General features: G+C 36.0%; 1 protein-coding gene across 1 annotated transcript in view; it reads right to left on the reverse strand.

Moving 5' to 3' along the window:
* LOC125111096 (alpha-1,3-mannosyl-glycoprotein 4-beta-N-acetylglucosaminyltransferase C-like) overlaps nt 1-16,191 on the reverse strand; it is a 65,671-nt gene that overhangs the window by 48,853 nt on the left and 627 nt on the right. The window lies entirely within an intron of this gene.

A 16,191-nucleotide genomic window follows, 5' to 3' on the forward strand; every position in this document is an offset into this window, starting at 1 on the left:
AGGCTACTCTGTTTTTGTTTTTTGGGTTTTTTTCTTAAATGAAAAATGCTCAGCCTATATCTGAACTTAACTAGATAAAACTATTTTATCATATTTTAAATAGGACAGATAAAAAATTAGTCAAAAGCAGTCTTCTCTAGATTTAATTAATGTACATTTTCTAGTGCCACCTAATCTTATTGTGAATCAGAGTTTCTCAGACCTTGTTCACAGCTTTGGCACATCATAGAAAAAAAATCAGTATTGCAGATTTTCTCCAACCTAGCCACTGTTTGACTCCACATCTGTTTAGGCTACTTATATTATTCAAAGACAAAACTTTAGTATAATTTTTTTTCATTTCAGAGGCAATATAGTACAGTGGTTTTATATATGGGCATTGAAGCTAAGCAGTCCTCAGTTTGAATTCTGGTTCTGCCAATTGCATGGCAAATACTCAATAAAAATCAGCTATTCTTCCAGCATTTTAATCAATAAAGCTAAGATGGCTTGCATCTGATTTCCCCATGTTTCTCTTCATGTAGTAGAAGCAAAAAGAAATTAATTACCTCAGATGTCTTCAAATGACAACCACCACCACCACCACTACAATTTTAACTATCAACCACCACCAAAATAACAATAGCTGACACTTATTGGATGATTACTATGTATTACCTTAAATACTTTTCATGGATTAATTTATTTCAATAGCCCAAAGACAGGTTTTATTATTATTTTTAATTTATAAAGGAAATTGAAACCCAGGGAGATTAAATAAATTTTCCAAAGTCATGCTGATAATAAGTGGCAGAGATACTTTTTGTATCCAGTTAAGTCTGGCTATAGAATCCACATGCTATTACTTCTCTATATTGCTTTATTATACTACATTACCTCCAATTAAAAATCCTACTGTTATGTGTTTTTCCAAATTAGAAGGATAATTTTCCAATGCCTCCAAGACAATGGTTCCTAGGCTTTGGAAATTCACAGACTATTAAAATTTTAAGGAAGACTCTGCCAAACCATATAGATTTGCCACATTTATGTTCTAACAAGAAATAACCTTAAAAAGCAAACACTGGAAACATTTACTATTAGCACAAAATAAAGGATAATTTAATACCAAAAAAGTAGGATGGATTTAATCTAGAAATAAAGCATCCTCATGCTATATATATTCATGTATTGTTCTTAAATTTTCCACTTTGTTGAGGACAAAGATTTTAGAGTGACATTTTCTTTCCACTATCTTCCTAATAGCTAGGCTAATAGCTAGATGTCACTTGCATTTAAATATAACAACTCTCCAGAAATAAACCCATGCACTTATGGTCAATTACTCTATAACAAAGGAAGCAAGCATATACAATGGAAAAAAGATCATCTTTTCAATAAATTGTGCTGGGAAAACTAAACAGCTACATGTAAAAGAATGAAATTAGAACATTCTCTAACACCATTTAAAAAATAAACTCGAAATTGATTAAAAACCAAAATATAAGATCAGAAACCATAAAATTCCTAGAGGAAAACATAGGTTGAACAATCTTGACATAAATCACAGCAATATTTTTTTAGATCCACTTCCTAAAATAAAAGATATAAAAGTAAAAATAAACAAGTGAGACAGTTAAACTTAAAAGCTTTTGGACAGCAAAGGAAACCACTGACAAAATGAAAAGACAACCTAATGAATTGGAGAAAAATATTTGCAAATGATATAAGCAATAAAGGCTAAATATCAAACATATACAAACAGCTCATACAACTCAACATCAAAAAAAACAATGCAATTAAAACATGGGCAGAAGAACTGAATAGACATTTTTCCAAAGAAGACATAGAGATAGCCAACAAATGATCATAAAAAGATGCTCAACATATTTAATCATCGGGAAAATGCAAATAAAACCACAATGAGATGTCACTTACACCTGTCAGAATGGCTGTCATCAAAAAGAACACAAATAACAAATGTTGGTAACTACGTAGGAAAGGGAAACCCTTTCCTACACTATTAGTGTGAAGGTAAATTTTTGCAGCCACTGTGGGAAGCAGAATGGGTGTTTCTCAAGAAACTAAAAATAGAAGTACCATATGACCCATCAATTCAACTCTTGGGTATTTTTTTTTTTAATGAAAACACTAATTTGAAAAGATACGTGCACATCAATGTACAGGGCAGCATTATTTATAATAGACAAAACACGGAAGCAACCTAAATGTCCATTAGCAGATGAATAGATAAAGAAATGTGGTGTATATATAATATATAATATTATATAATCATAGTTATGCATATACAGTGGAATACTACTCAGCCATAAAAAAGAATGAAATTTTTCCATTTGTATCAACATGGATGGTTGAGAGGGTATTACACTTAGTGAAATAAGACAGAGAAAGATAAATGCTGTATGATATTTATATGTGAGAAGCTTAAAAATACAGAAAACTAGTGAATATAGCACTAGTTTTTAGTTTAAAAAAGAAGCAGACATACAGATATGGAGTACAAATTAGTGGTTGCCAGTGTGGAGAGGAAGGGGAGAGGAGCAATATAAAGGTAGGGGATTAAGAGGTACAAACTAGGAGTTCCCGTCATGGCACAATGGTTAACAAATCCGACTGGGAACCATGAGGTGGTGGGTTCAATCCCTCGCCTTACTCAGTGAGTGAAGGATCCAGCATTGCCGTGAGCTGTGGTGGAGGTTGCAGATGCGGCTTGGATCCCGCGTTGCTGTGGCTCTGGCTCTGGCATAGGCCAGAGGCTACAGCTCCAATTGGACCCCTAACCTGGGAATCTCCTCCATATGCTGTGAGAGTGGCCCTATAAAAGGCAAAAAGACAAAAAAAAAAAAAAAGAGGTACAAACTATTACAATAAAACAAGTTACAAGGATATGTTGTAGAACATGGGGAATACAGCCAATATAAATATATTACATTATAATAATATATATTATTATAATATAATGTATATATTAGTATTTATTATAATAACATATACATAATATTATATATTATAATAACTGCATATGGCTATAATATTTAAAAATTGAGAATCACTATATTGTACATCTGTGACATATAATAGTATACATGAAATATACTTCAATAAATGTAATATATATATATACATACATAAAATCTTCTGATGAAAAAGAACAATGATTAAATCAAAATAAATAATTTTTACTTGACAAAAAAATCCCCAGATTTTTATTAAATAAATTAAAACAGCTCTTTGGATTTGAATCAAAATGGTGGACAAAGAACTCACCACCCCCTACAATCATATCAAAAATACATCTATATTTGAAAAAATTCTCACTGAAAACTAGCTGGAGACTAGCAGAAAGACTCCTATACAGCCAAGGCTTTAAGAAAGATCAGACAAAAATAGAGTAGGAAGAAAAGTAAATCAATCAGATCAGGACCTGTACCCCTGGGAGAAGAGGCAGATTATACAGGCAGAGACCCTCCCTGAAGAGTGAGTGGTTTGAGCCACATTTTGGGTAGAGGCAGATTATACAGGCAGAGACCCTCCCTGAAGAGTGAGTGGTTTGAGCCACATTTTGGGTACCTCAACACCCGGGCCCAACAAAGGGAAGATGAGCCCCCTTGGCTGGCTAGAGGGCCAGTAGAACTAACAGGAAGCCTGTGGGAAACCTGAACTCTGCTGGAGAGGAGTGTGTGAACACTTGCTTGTTCCCAAAGCAGGGCAGAGAGGAGGACCAATTAAAACTGTTCAGGTGGCTGACTGCTGTCCTGCAATCATCCAAGTACCCACCCCAGCCTGAACTGAGCAAATGCTCCAGCATCCCTCAGCTAGTGTTGCGCCCACACTGGAGCAAGGGTTGCCATGACTGAGGAAAAATATTGTCTGTCAGATACTAAGGCAGCTCAAATCCTAAGCAGCATCTGAGCAGGAAGGAGCAGCTGTTACTGGTGATTGCACAGGCTGCACATCAGAGGCAGTCCAGATCTCTGACAGCAGCCAGGCAGCCACAGACCATGCTTGACCCTCACCATATACACATGCCAGCCCCTCTTGATCCAGGCCTGTTCCCCTCTGGGGCATGGGTGCCAGTGATGGGAGGGAAAAGAATATATACTTAAAGGGAACTGATCCAGCTTGGACCCAACTCAGGTATTCTGCTCCAGCAACTTGGGACTTGACCCTACCTCCAATAGGGCAGTGACAGCCACTGACCTAAGAGGAAGCCCCACCTCACACCCAACTCTGGCCCTAAACCTTCTATTTCCAGTCTCACCTCTTACCAGGATGATAGCTCCCAGCAGACCCTGAGGAAAGACATGGCTTGTGTTCATACCAAATCCAACTCTCCTACCAAAGCCACTAGACACACACAGACTATATAGGAAGGCATACCACTAAAGAAAATAATCAAACCACAAGGTAAGAAACCAAAAGAAAAGAAGAAAAGTACAGGGAAGAACTACAAAAACAACAAGAAAACAAGTAATAAAATGCGAAAGACTACACACCTATCAATAATTACTTCAAATGTTAAATGGCTAAGGCTTCAATCAAAAGACATACAGTGGCTGATTGGATTAAAAAATACCAAAAAACCCATTTACCCATTGCTTACAACAGATTCAGGTTAGAACTAAAGACATAGAAAAACTGAAAGTGAAAGGAAGGAAAAAAGATATTTCATGCAGTAGGAATAGTAATATTCATATCAGACAAAATAGGCTTTAAAACAAAGGTTATAACAAAAGACAGGCATTCCCATCATGGCACAGTGGAAACGAATCCAACTAGGAATGCTGAGGTTGTGGGTTTGATCCCTGGCCTCACTCAGTGGGTCAAGGATCCGGCATTGCCATGAGCTGTGGTGTAGGTCACAGATGTGGCTCAGATCTGGTGTTGCTGTGGCTGTAGGGTAGGCCAGCAGCTGTATCTCCAATTAGACTCCTAGCCTGGGAACGTCCACATGCCACAGGTGCAGCCTTAAAATGCAAAAAAAAAAAAGGATAAAGAAGGGCATTATATAATGATAAAAGATTCAATACAAGAAAAGGACATATATTCATTAATGTATATGCACCCAATAAGAAGCACCTAAATATATAAAGCAAATGAACAACAATACAATAATAATAATAGTAGGAGACTTTAACACCTCACTTCCATCAATGGACAGATCATCCTGACAGAAAATCAATAAGGCAACAGTGGATCAGCTGAACTTAATAGATATCTACAGGGCATTACATCCCAAGACAGTAAAATATACATTCTTTTCAAGTGCACATGGAACATTCTCCAGGATATATCACATACTAGGCCACAAAACAAGGCCCAACAAATTTAAGAGGAAAAAATTTTATCAAGTATTTTTTCCAACCAAAATGGTATGAAACTACAAATCGATTACAAGAAGAAAATGGGTAAAGAACAAAAATATGGATACTAAGCAACATGCTACTGAAAAACCAACTAGTCAATGAAGAAACCAAAGGGAAAAATCAGAAAATACCTCAAGACAAATGAAAATGGTAACACAACTTTCCAAAATCTATAGGATGCAGCAAAAGCAGTTTTAAGATGGATGTTTATAGCGATATAGGCCTAACACAAGAAATAAAAAATACCTCAAATAAACAATCTAAATTTCCATATAATGAAATCAGAAAAAGAAGAAAAAACAGGGTTCCCTTCATGGCACAGTGGAAACAAATCCGACTAGGAACCATGAGGTTGTGGGTTCAATCCCTGACCTTGCTCAGTGGGTTAAGGATCCAGCATTGTCATGAGCTGTGGTGAGGTCACAGACACAGCTCAGATCTGGCATTGCAGTGGCTGTGGCATAGGCTGACAGCTGTAGCTCTAATTTGACCCCTAGCCTGAGAACCTCCACATGCCTCAGGTGCAGCCCTTAAAAAAAAGGCAATAAAAAAAGAAGAAAAAACAAAGACCAAAATAAGCAGGAGGAAGATAATAATAAACACCAGAGAGGAAATAAGTAATACAGAGGCCAAAAAAACCAGAAAAGATTAAAAAAAAATCGAGCAGACCATTAAAAAGACAAAAAAATTGATTAACCAGGCTCACCATAAGAAAAGAGGACCTAAATCAACAAAATAAGAAGTGAAAGTTAAGAAATAATAAAAAATACCACACAGATACAAAAAAAAATCATAAGAAAATAATATGATCAGTTATATGCCAACAAACTGGAAAACCTAGGGAAAAAAGGACAGGTTTCTAGAAACAACCTTTCAAGATTTAATCAGGAAGAAACAGACAATCTGATAAGGCCAATTGTTAGGAGTGAAACTGAATCTGTTAAAAAAAAAAAAAACCTCCTACAAATGAAAGTCCAGGACAGGATGTCTTTACAGATGAATTCTCCAAAAATATAAAGAACAAACTATATTTACAATTCTCAAACTATTTCAAAACATTGAAGAAGATGAGACACTTCCAGCTTCATTCTATGAGGTCACAATTACCCTGATACCAAAACCAAAGATACTACAAAAAAGAAAAAAGAAAATTACAGGCCAATATCTGTGATGAACATAAATATAAAAAACTTTACAATTATTAGCAAATCAAATTCAACAATATATAACAATGATCAACCACCATGATCAAGTGGGATTTATTCCAGGGAAGCAAGAATGGTTAAATAATCCTGTTGTATAGCACAGGAAACTATATCTAGTCACTTGTGATGGAGGATAATGTGAAAAAAGAATATATATATATATATATATATATATATATGAATGACTGGGTCACCTTGATGTACAGGAGAAATTGACAAAACAATGTAAATCAACTACAATAGAAAAATTAAAAACCTAAAAAAAGAATGGTTAAATAATCACAAATTAATCAATGTGATTTACCACATTAACAGAATAAAGGAAAAAATCATATGATCATCTCAATAAATGAAGAAAAATGTTTGACAAAATTTAACATTGATTCATGATAAAAACTCTCATCAAAATTGATATAGAGTGGGAGTTCCCATCTCAGTGCAGCAGAGACGAATCCAACTAGGAAACATGAGTTGTGGGTTCGATCCCTGGCCTCATTCAGTGAGTTAAGGATCCAGCATTGCCGTGAGCTGTGGTGTAGATTGCAGACATGGCTAGAATCTGGCATTGCTATGGCTCTGGCATAAGCCAGCAGCAACAGCTCTGATTAGACCCCTAGCCTGGGAACCTCCATATGCCATGGGTGCAGCCTTAAAAAGACAAAAAAAAAATTAGTATAGAGGGAATATATCTCAACATAATAAAAGTCATTTACAACAAACTCACAGCTAACATCATACACAATGGTGAAAAGTTAAAAGCTTTTCCTCTAAATTCGGGAAAAAGACAAGGATGCCCACACTTGCCAGCTCTATTTAACATAGTATAGTGGAAGCCCTAGATGTATCAATCAGACAAGAAAAAGAAATAAAAGGCATCTAAATTGGAAAGGAAGAAGTAAAACCATCACTATTTGCAGATGAAATGATACTATATATAGGAAACCCTAAAGTCTTTACCAAAAAGACTATTAGAACTAATAACCAATTTCAATACAGTTGCACAATACAAGATTAATATACAGAAATCTATTGTTTTTCTATACACTAATAATGAACTATAAGAAGATAAATTAATAAAACAATTTCATTTACAATCACATCAAAAAAATAAAATACCTTAGAATAAAATTAATCAGGAAGTGAAATACCCATACTTCAAAAACAGCAAACATTGATGAAGAATTTTGAAAATTATAAAAAGGGATCTATTAGCAAGAGTAATAGGATGTGAAGCTCACCTCTTCCCACAAATACATCAAAATACAACTACACAAGGAACAATTTTCACAGTCTACTGAATGCTGGCAGAGGACCTTGGGCTTATGAAAGAGCAAGAAAATATCCACATAATTGGATAGGACAGAAGAAAAAGGGTGAAAAAAAGAAAGTGAGAAAGGAATCAAGACAGGACAGGCACTCCTGGGAGGGAGCTGTGGAAGAAGAAAAGTTTCCACGCCCTGTGAGGTCTCCTTACAAGAAGGGACATTAGCTGGGACAGAGAGGGAGCTTTGAAGCCTCAAAGGAGAGTTCAGAATGGAGACAGACCTGCATAGATGGTCAGTGCCACTGCCTTACAGTCCCCAGCCTGAGATACAAGGCCACTGGTGCAGATAGGAGCTGGGGACTGAAGCTCAAGATTTAGAGATCAGACCTGGGGAGAAGACTAGTGTTGTCTGTGCAGAAAGAGCCTGAAAGGACTGCAGTATAATGTGACCGCATCTGAGGGTGTATGCAGGAAACCCGAGCTATTTTAGCAGGCAGGCACCATTGTTTGTGGGTGCGTAAGGGGTGTGGCAGGACCAGCCATTACAGCTTTCTCTATCCACGTGATCAGGTGGCAGGACATTGCCCATACAACTCCGGTAGTAGTCATGAGCTGGGACTCAGAAATGGTCAGGAGCTACTGTCCAAACCTCCCAGCCCTCAGGAGTGAGCACAACCTGCCTCCATTCTGATCCCATATTCTGGGAGGAGCACATGGGCCACCACCACCACCACCAAGAATCCCAGGACTGGATAGCAGCTATTTCATCTGCATGCTATCAAGAGGATAATGGCTAGCACATGCTGAGGGAAGAAGCAACAGATACCCATAATAAAAACATTCCTTGCACTAAAAACATTAAGCCCATACCAGCTACACAGGTACATTCATATATATATATATAAATAGCCCTCCAAGACCACAGTAGACAATTGTTTTTCCTAAATCCACAGAATAAGTGAAATATAAGTAAAATAAACAAACAGAGGAATCACTCCCAGTTAAAAGACCAAGAGAATTACCCTTAAAGAACAAACAATGAAACGGACAGTTTCAGTCTAATAGACACTGATTTTTAAAAGACCTTGAAAATAATGAAGGAACTAAGAAAGGCTATCAATGGAAATGAAGAGTACTGTCAAAAGGAACTAGAAACAATAAAGAGGAATAAAGAAAAATTAGAAAATTCATTTTCTGAGATGAGAATTGAGCTAAAGGCAATGAATGGCAGAAAAAAACAATGTGGAAGAATGCAATAAGGGAGCTGAAAAATACAATAAAGGAAATCACCCAATTAGAACAGCAGACAGAAAACCACATGAAAAAAGGGGGGGGGGAGAAAGCAATATATAAGACCTATGGGATAATATAAAGCACATAATAGGAATTCCAGAGGGGGAAGAAAGAGAAAAGGGTATAAAAAAAACTTGAAGAAATTATGGCTGAAAACTTCCCAAACTTGAAGAAGGAAAGAGATATCCAGGTACAGGAGGGATAGAGGGTCCCAATCAAGATAAACCCAAACAGACCCACACCAAGACATAGTATAATAAAAATGCCAAAAGATAAAGAGAGGATTTTAAAGCCAGTAAGAGAAAAACAAAGAGTTAATTACAAAGGAACCCCCATAAAGATATCAGCTGATTTCTCTACAGAAACATTGCAGGTTGGGAGGGACTGGCAAGATATATGTAAAGTTCTGAAAGGGAAAAAAATCTGCAACCCAAGATACTCTACCCAGCAAGATTATCATTTATAATAGAAGGAGAGATAAAGAATTTCTCGGATAAGCAAAAATAAACAATACAGCAATAGTGAAACCATCCTAAAGGAAATATTGGAAGGTCTTTTCAAAATAGAAAAGAAGTAAGACTCTATAGGAAAGAGAAAAGTACAATTGGAAAGTAAATCACTTAAAAAAGTGAGCGCATAGGTTTTTTTAAGAGAGAAACTGAAAAGTTTTACTGAAAGTGATAATAACTACAATAAAGATGAACATGAAGAAGTAAGACATTGAAATCATACAATGTGAGAGAGCAGAGAAATAAAATGTAGATTTTTTTTTCCCCCTAGAATGTGTATAAGCCTATATGATTACCAGTGTAAGGAGATACAGGAGTTAACATACTTGAATAACAGGGTAACCACAAATCAAAAACATACAATAGATTCACAAATACCAAAAAGAATAGAACAAAAGTATGATAAAAAAGAAAATCATAAAACCACAAAAGGAAAACAAAAAGAAAAAGAAAGGAACAAAGAAGAAATATAAAATCATTGGGAAAACAAGGTTTAAAATGACAATAAATACTTATGTATCAATAATTATTTAAATTTTGATGAACTAAATGGTCCAATCAAAAGACATAGAAAGGCTCAATGGATTTTAGAAAAAACCCAGAACCTATAATATGTTGCCTACAAGAGACCCACTTAAGGGGCAAGGACAGACATAGATTGAAAGTGAGTAGATGGAAAAAGATACCTTATGTAAATGGAAATGATTAAGAAAGCAGGGGTTGTAATACTCATATAAGATAAAATAGACTTCAAAAAACAGGCCATAAAGAAAGATAAAGGACACTACATAATAATTAAAGGATTAATACAGAAAGAGGATTTTACATTCATCAACGTATATGTATCTAACATAGGAGCACCCAAATACATGAAACAAAAACTGCCAGACATAAAGGGAAAAATCGATGAGAATATCATAATAGTAGGAGATGTTAACACCCCACCCACATCAATGGAAAGGTCATCTAGACTAAATATTGATAAGGCAACAGAGACCCTAAATTATAAAATAGAATAGTGGGACTTAATAGATATTTTCAGGACATTACATCCAAAAAAAAAAAAAAACCACATTACTGTCAAGCGCACATTGAACATTTTCTAGGATTGACCACATATTAGGGCACAAAACACACTTCAACAAAATTAAGATTATAGAAATTCTCAAGCAAATTTTCTGAACACAATGACATGAAACTAGAAACTAACCATAGAAAAAGAACAAAGAGTGATCACATGGAGATTAAATAATATACTACTAAAAAAAAGAGTCAATGAAGAAATCAAAGAGGAAATTTAAAAATATCTTGAGACAAATGACAATGAAAACACAATCACAAAAAAACTATGGAATGCAGCAAAAGCAGTTCTCAGAGGGAAGTTTAGAGCAACACAGGCCTACCTCAAAAAAAAAAAAATCTTAAACAACCTAACCAACCACTCAAAAGATTTAGAAAAAGAACAAATCCTAAAGTCAGCAGAAAGAAGGAGATAATAAAGATCAGAAAGGATATACATAAAATAGAGATTTTTTAAAAATAGAAAAAAATCAATAAAACCAAGAGTTGATTTATTTAAAGAGTAGACAAGATTAACAAAACTTTTCCCAGGCTCACCAAGAAGAAAAGAGAGAACCCAAATAAACCAAGTACAAAATGAAAGAGGATAACAACCACCACCACAGAAAAACAAAAAACTGTAAGGGAATACTATGAACAATTATATGCCAACAAATTGGACAACTAGAAGGAATTAACAAGTTTCTAGAAATATATAGCTCATCAAAATTGTATGAAAAAGAAACAGATAACTTGAACAATTACTGAACGCAAAATAGAATGCATAATTTTAAAAAAAAAAAAAACCTTGCAAACAAAAGTTCAAGCCCAGATGGTTTTACAGGCAAATTCTATAAAACACACAAAGAACTTAAACTGATACCTCTCAAACTCTTCCAAAAAATTGAAGAGGAGAGAATACTCCCAATGACATTCTATGAAGTCATCATCACCTTGATACCAAAACTATACACAGACATCACCAAAAAAGAATATTATAGGCCAATATCTCTAATGAATATAGATGCAAAAATTCTCTCCAAAATATTAGCAAACCAAATCCAACAACAGATAAAAAAGATCATACATTATGACCAAGTTCACAAAGATGGTTCGACGTACACAAATTAATTAATGTGATGCACCACATAAACAAAAGGTAAAAGGTAAAACCACATGATCACCAGACAAAACTACAATTCAAAAAGATGCATGCACCTTTGCGTTCATAGTAGCACTATTCACAGTAGCCAAGACATGGAAACAACCTAAATATCCATCAACACATGAATGGATTAAGAAGATGTGGTACATATATACAATGGAATACTACTCAGCCATAAAAAGAACAAAATAGTGCCATTCACAGTGACATGGATGGAACTAGGGCTTATCATACTAAATGAAGTAAGTCAGAAAGAGAAAGAAAAATGCTATGTGAACTGGAAACTGGGTCTTGCCATCTGCCTATACATGGGTTGAATCATGAACCACTTCAGCTGCTGATCTTCAATAGCCCCTTAAAGGAGCTCTCTGTGAAGATCAGGAGTGAAGCACTCTGTGCTCTGGGAAAACTGGCAGAACAGGTCTTTCATATTTTAATAGCCCAATTCTTGTTTCTCCTCATATCTAGCAAAACACTAAAACCCTTCATGGTGATGTCTGCTTCTTGTGACTAGCAGTAACCTTCAAGAAAATAGAAGAAAACTTCTATAAAAATGTGTGTGTGGTTGAATGTACCTTCCCCAAAATCATGTATACACTGACATTCCCCCCCCCCAACTCTTTGGAGGGCTATTTCAGAGCTATCTGAAATGCTGCCTCTCAGGTTTTAGTCTTAATTTTGCCCCAAACAAAACTTAACTCTCAACTTTTATGTTGTGCATATCTTTTAATTTGACAACCATATATCACTTATATGTGTAATCTTTAACAGTAACACAGAAGAACATATCTATGAAACATAAACAGACTCACAGACATAAAAAATAAATTTACGCATGCCTGGGGGAAGGAGTTGGGGAAGGGATGCAGTAGAAGGTTGGGGTTAACAGATGTAAGCTATAACACATGGAGGAGATAATCAACAAGATCGTACTGTATAGCACAGAGAACTATATTCAGTTCCCTGTGATAAACCATAGTGTAAAAGAATATTTTTAAAAAGAGTGTGTGTACATATATATACATATATGTGAATAAATTCTCTCTGAAAAAAATTAACATAACTTTGTAAAGACTTCAATTAAAATACTGATTTTTTAAAAAAGAAAATTACTTTTAAAATGGAAAGACATTTTGTGTTCTGGATTGGAGGAAATAATATTGTTAAAATGTCCATACAAGCAAAAGAAATCTACAGATTTAATGCAATCCCTGCAAAAATACTCATGGCATTATTCACAGAACTAGAACAAATAATCCTAAAATTTATATGGAACAACAAAGACCCCAAATTGCCAGTGATCTTGAGAAAAAGGAAAAACATGGAGGTATCATACTCCCTGATTCAGACTATGCTACAATGCTACAGTAATAAAGACATGGTATTGGCACAAGAACAGACACATATATTGAGGGAACAGAATAGAGATCCCATAAATAAACCCATGCACTTAGGTCAATTCATCTACAACAAAGGAGGCAAGAATATAACAATGGGGGAAAAAAGTCTCTTCAGTAAGTGGTGCTGGGAAAATTGTTCAGCTACATTTAAAACAATTAGATTAAAACATTTCCTAACATCACATAACAAAAATAAACTCAAAATGGATTAAAGACCTAATTTTTCACATTTTTTGCATTTTTCTATGCAGAAACCATAGAACTCCTAGAAGAGAATACAGGCAGAACACTCTTTGACATAAATCACAGCAATATTTTTTTGGTCCATCTCCTAAGGTAAAAGTAATAAAAGAAAAAATAAACAAATGAGACCTAATTAAATGTAAAAGCTTTTGCACAGCAAAGGAAACCACTGACTAAACAAAAAGACAACCTATTGAATGGGAGAAAATGTTTGCAAATGATGTGACTGATAAGGGGTTAATACCTAAAATATATCAATAGCTCATACAACTCAACATCAAAAAAAAAAAAAGAATTCAATTAAAAAACACTCAGAAGACTTGAATAGACAATTTTTTTTGTCTTTTTGCCATTTTTAGGGCTGCTCCCATGGCATATGGAGGTTCCCAGGCTAGGGGTCTAATCAGAGCTGTAGCTGCCGGCCTACACCAAAGCCACAGCAACGTGGGATCTGAGCCATGTCTGCAACCTACAGCACAGCTCACAGCAACGCCAGATCCTTAACACACTGAGCAAGGGCAGGGACCGAACCCGCAACCTCATGGTTTCTAGTCGGATTCGTTACCCACTGTGCCACGACGGGAACTCCACATTCCTGAAATTTTAAAAGATAAACAGTTTTGTAATTAACACTTCTTTCATTCCAATGAATTCAAATAGTAATTATACTACTGAAAATGAATGTTTCAATTAAAACCTTTACATATTTGATAGTGATGACATATAAATAGGATTTATGTCTTTTGCACCTTTGATTTTCTCCACAGTCCCAACGTCTGTGTTTTCAACAGGGTGCCACATTAAAAGAAATATATTCACATATGGGCATCATGCATTTTTTATTAACACTGTGAGATGAAAAGGCTCAGTGCTTTAATGGCTGCATTTTGAATTTGACTGCAAACATCAGCAACATACACATGGAAAAATTATGTGAAACAATTTTCTTTTAGTTCAGTCTTTTAGACCCTTGTTTACGACTTTAGATAAATTAAATTTGAATAGTTCCTAACTATAATCAATTATATTCAGTTTCAATTACAATTTCTAATTGAGTCAAACCTATTAGCATCATCTCTAGTAATAGCTTTTATACAGTGTTAGTAAAAGTGTTATCGAAATATCAGCTGCCTCTATATAACAATGCCAAATAGAAATGCAGAGACAGTTGGAGGAAACAGAAAAAGTAGCTTGAACTGCCAGGCAAAGAGGGGAACAGAGCAGGCTAATGCCTCAAGGATTGTGCCCCAAACCCTTTGGAGTGGGTAGTGAGGAGTCTTATAGTGTTAGAGGAGCAGGGTATGACTAGATCATGGACATTTTCCTTACTGGTTGGTGGTGAGGTAATTGGGAGTCAGCATCATTAACCTTCTGGTTCCAACCAGTCTGGGCTCTACCTGCTTGTGGGTAGCATACAGTTGACTTCTTCCACCCTGTGGGGACTTTAGCACATGCAAAACAGCTCTAAGGACATGGCTCAGAATATTCTCCATAGTCTTCGAAGAACTGACAAAAGGTCTTTAAATTTGTTGAATGGTTAAGCTATCATTATTCTGTCTTGCTTGACTTGTTTTTTCCTTATTCTGTGTTTTCTCATTTCTCTGATTAAATTGATTCTTTGACTAAAGTTTTCTACAGACAAAAAGGCTGGAGGACATGAGTGGGGGATCCACTCTGGGAAGGCCTCACAGGGTCCTGCTCAGTAACAAAAGGCCAGTGGTTTGCACCTAATGAACATCTATGTACTAAGTAATTAGATTAAAAAAGAGAAGACTCCTCCTAAATATCTCACGGTGGCACTCTGGTGGGTCCAACAGAGGTAGGAGGTAGGCCTCTGGGCTGTGAACAGCTGGGGCTTGTTAGTCTGAGTAAATTGGACCTTGCTTCTCTTTGACACTTCAAGGAAGTTAATGGCGGGTGGGAGCTGGGCTCAGCTGGAATAAAAAGATAACCACTTCAATCACTCCTGGGGTAAAGGAGACCTCCTCAATTTCAGGTGTGCAGAAAGACTCCTGGGGGTCAAAAAAGGAAGGGGGGTGCCAGGTCATAATAAGTCCTGATACCATCCTAGAACCCTTTGCTTTGGAATCCATCTTGACCAAAAGATGAGCATGCAACTGGGGAAGGTCCAGTAAGGTGTGAGAAATATAACAAGATAATCAGCCAAATGAAAGCAAAGAGGCTAAAGAACTGTCCTAAATAAGCAATTTAAATCATCTCTCTGGTGCACTCCTCACTGGGGGAGGGGGGGGCGGGGGAGTCCACACACACACTCCTCCCTTGGGTGTGTATTACTGCCTTGCTTCTGCCATAGATAAATGGACTACTTCTCTGTGCTCTCCCACATGTTGTACCGCGTTTCTAACAATAAAATTTATACCAGCTTTTATAGTCTTTGCCTCCTTAAAACATTCTTGCTTTCAACAGGGAGCAAGAATCAGGGCAATTCTGCTTTTAGTCTCTAGCTGGTCTAGTAACTAGAATTCTTGGTTTTCATGCAGGCTGCCCAGGTTCAACTTCTGAGGAGAGAATTAAGATCTCGTTTCAAGCTACCATCCACTGCTATCTCTCCAACATCAGGAGTCTTGGTCCCTAAATAAGTACCATGCTCCTCAAACCAAGATTAGCACATTCAGGAAGCTGCAAAGAAATTATGACACAAAACCTAACATAGGACACATGATAAC

The sequence above is a fragment of the Phacochoerus africanus genome, chromosome 11, assembly GCF_016906955.1.
Source record: "Phacochoerus africanus isolate WHEZ1 chromosome 11, ROS_Pafr_v1, whole genome shotgun sequence".
Classification (NCBI taxonomy): Eukaryota; Metazoa; Chordata; class Mammalia; order Artiodactyla; family Suidae; genus Phacochoerus; species Phacochoerus africanus.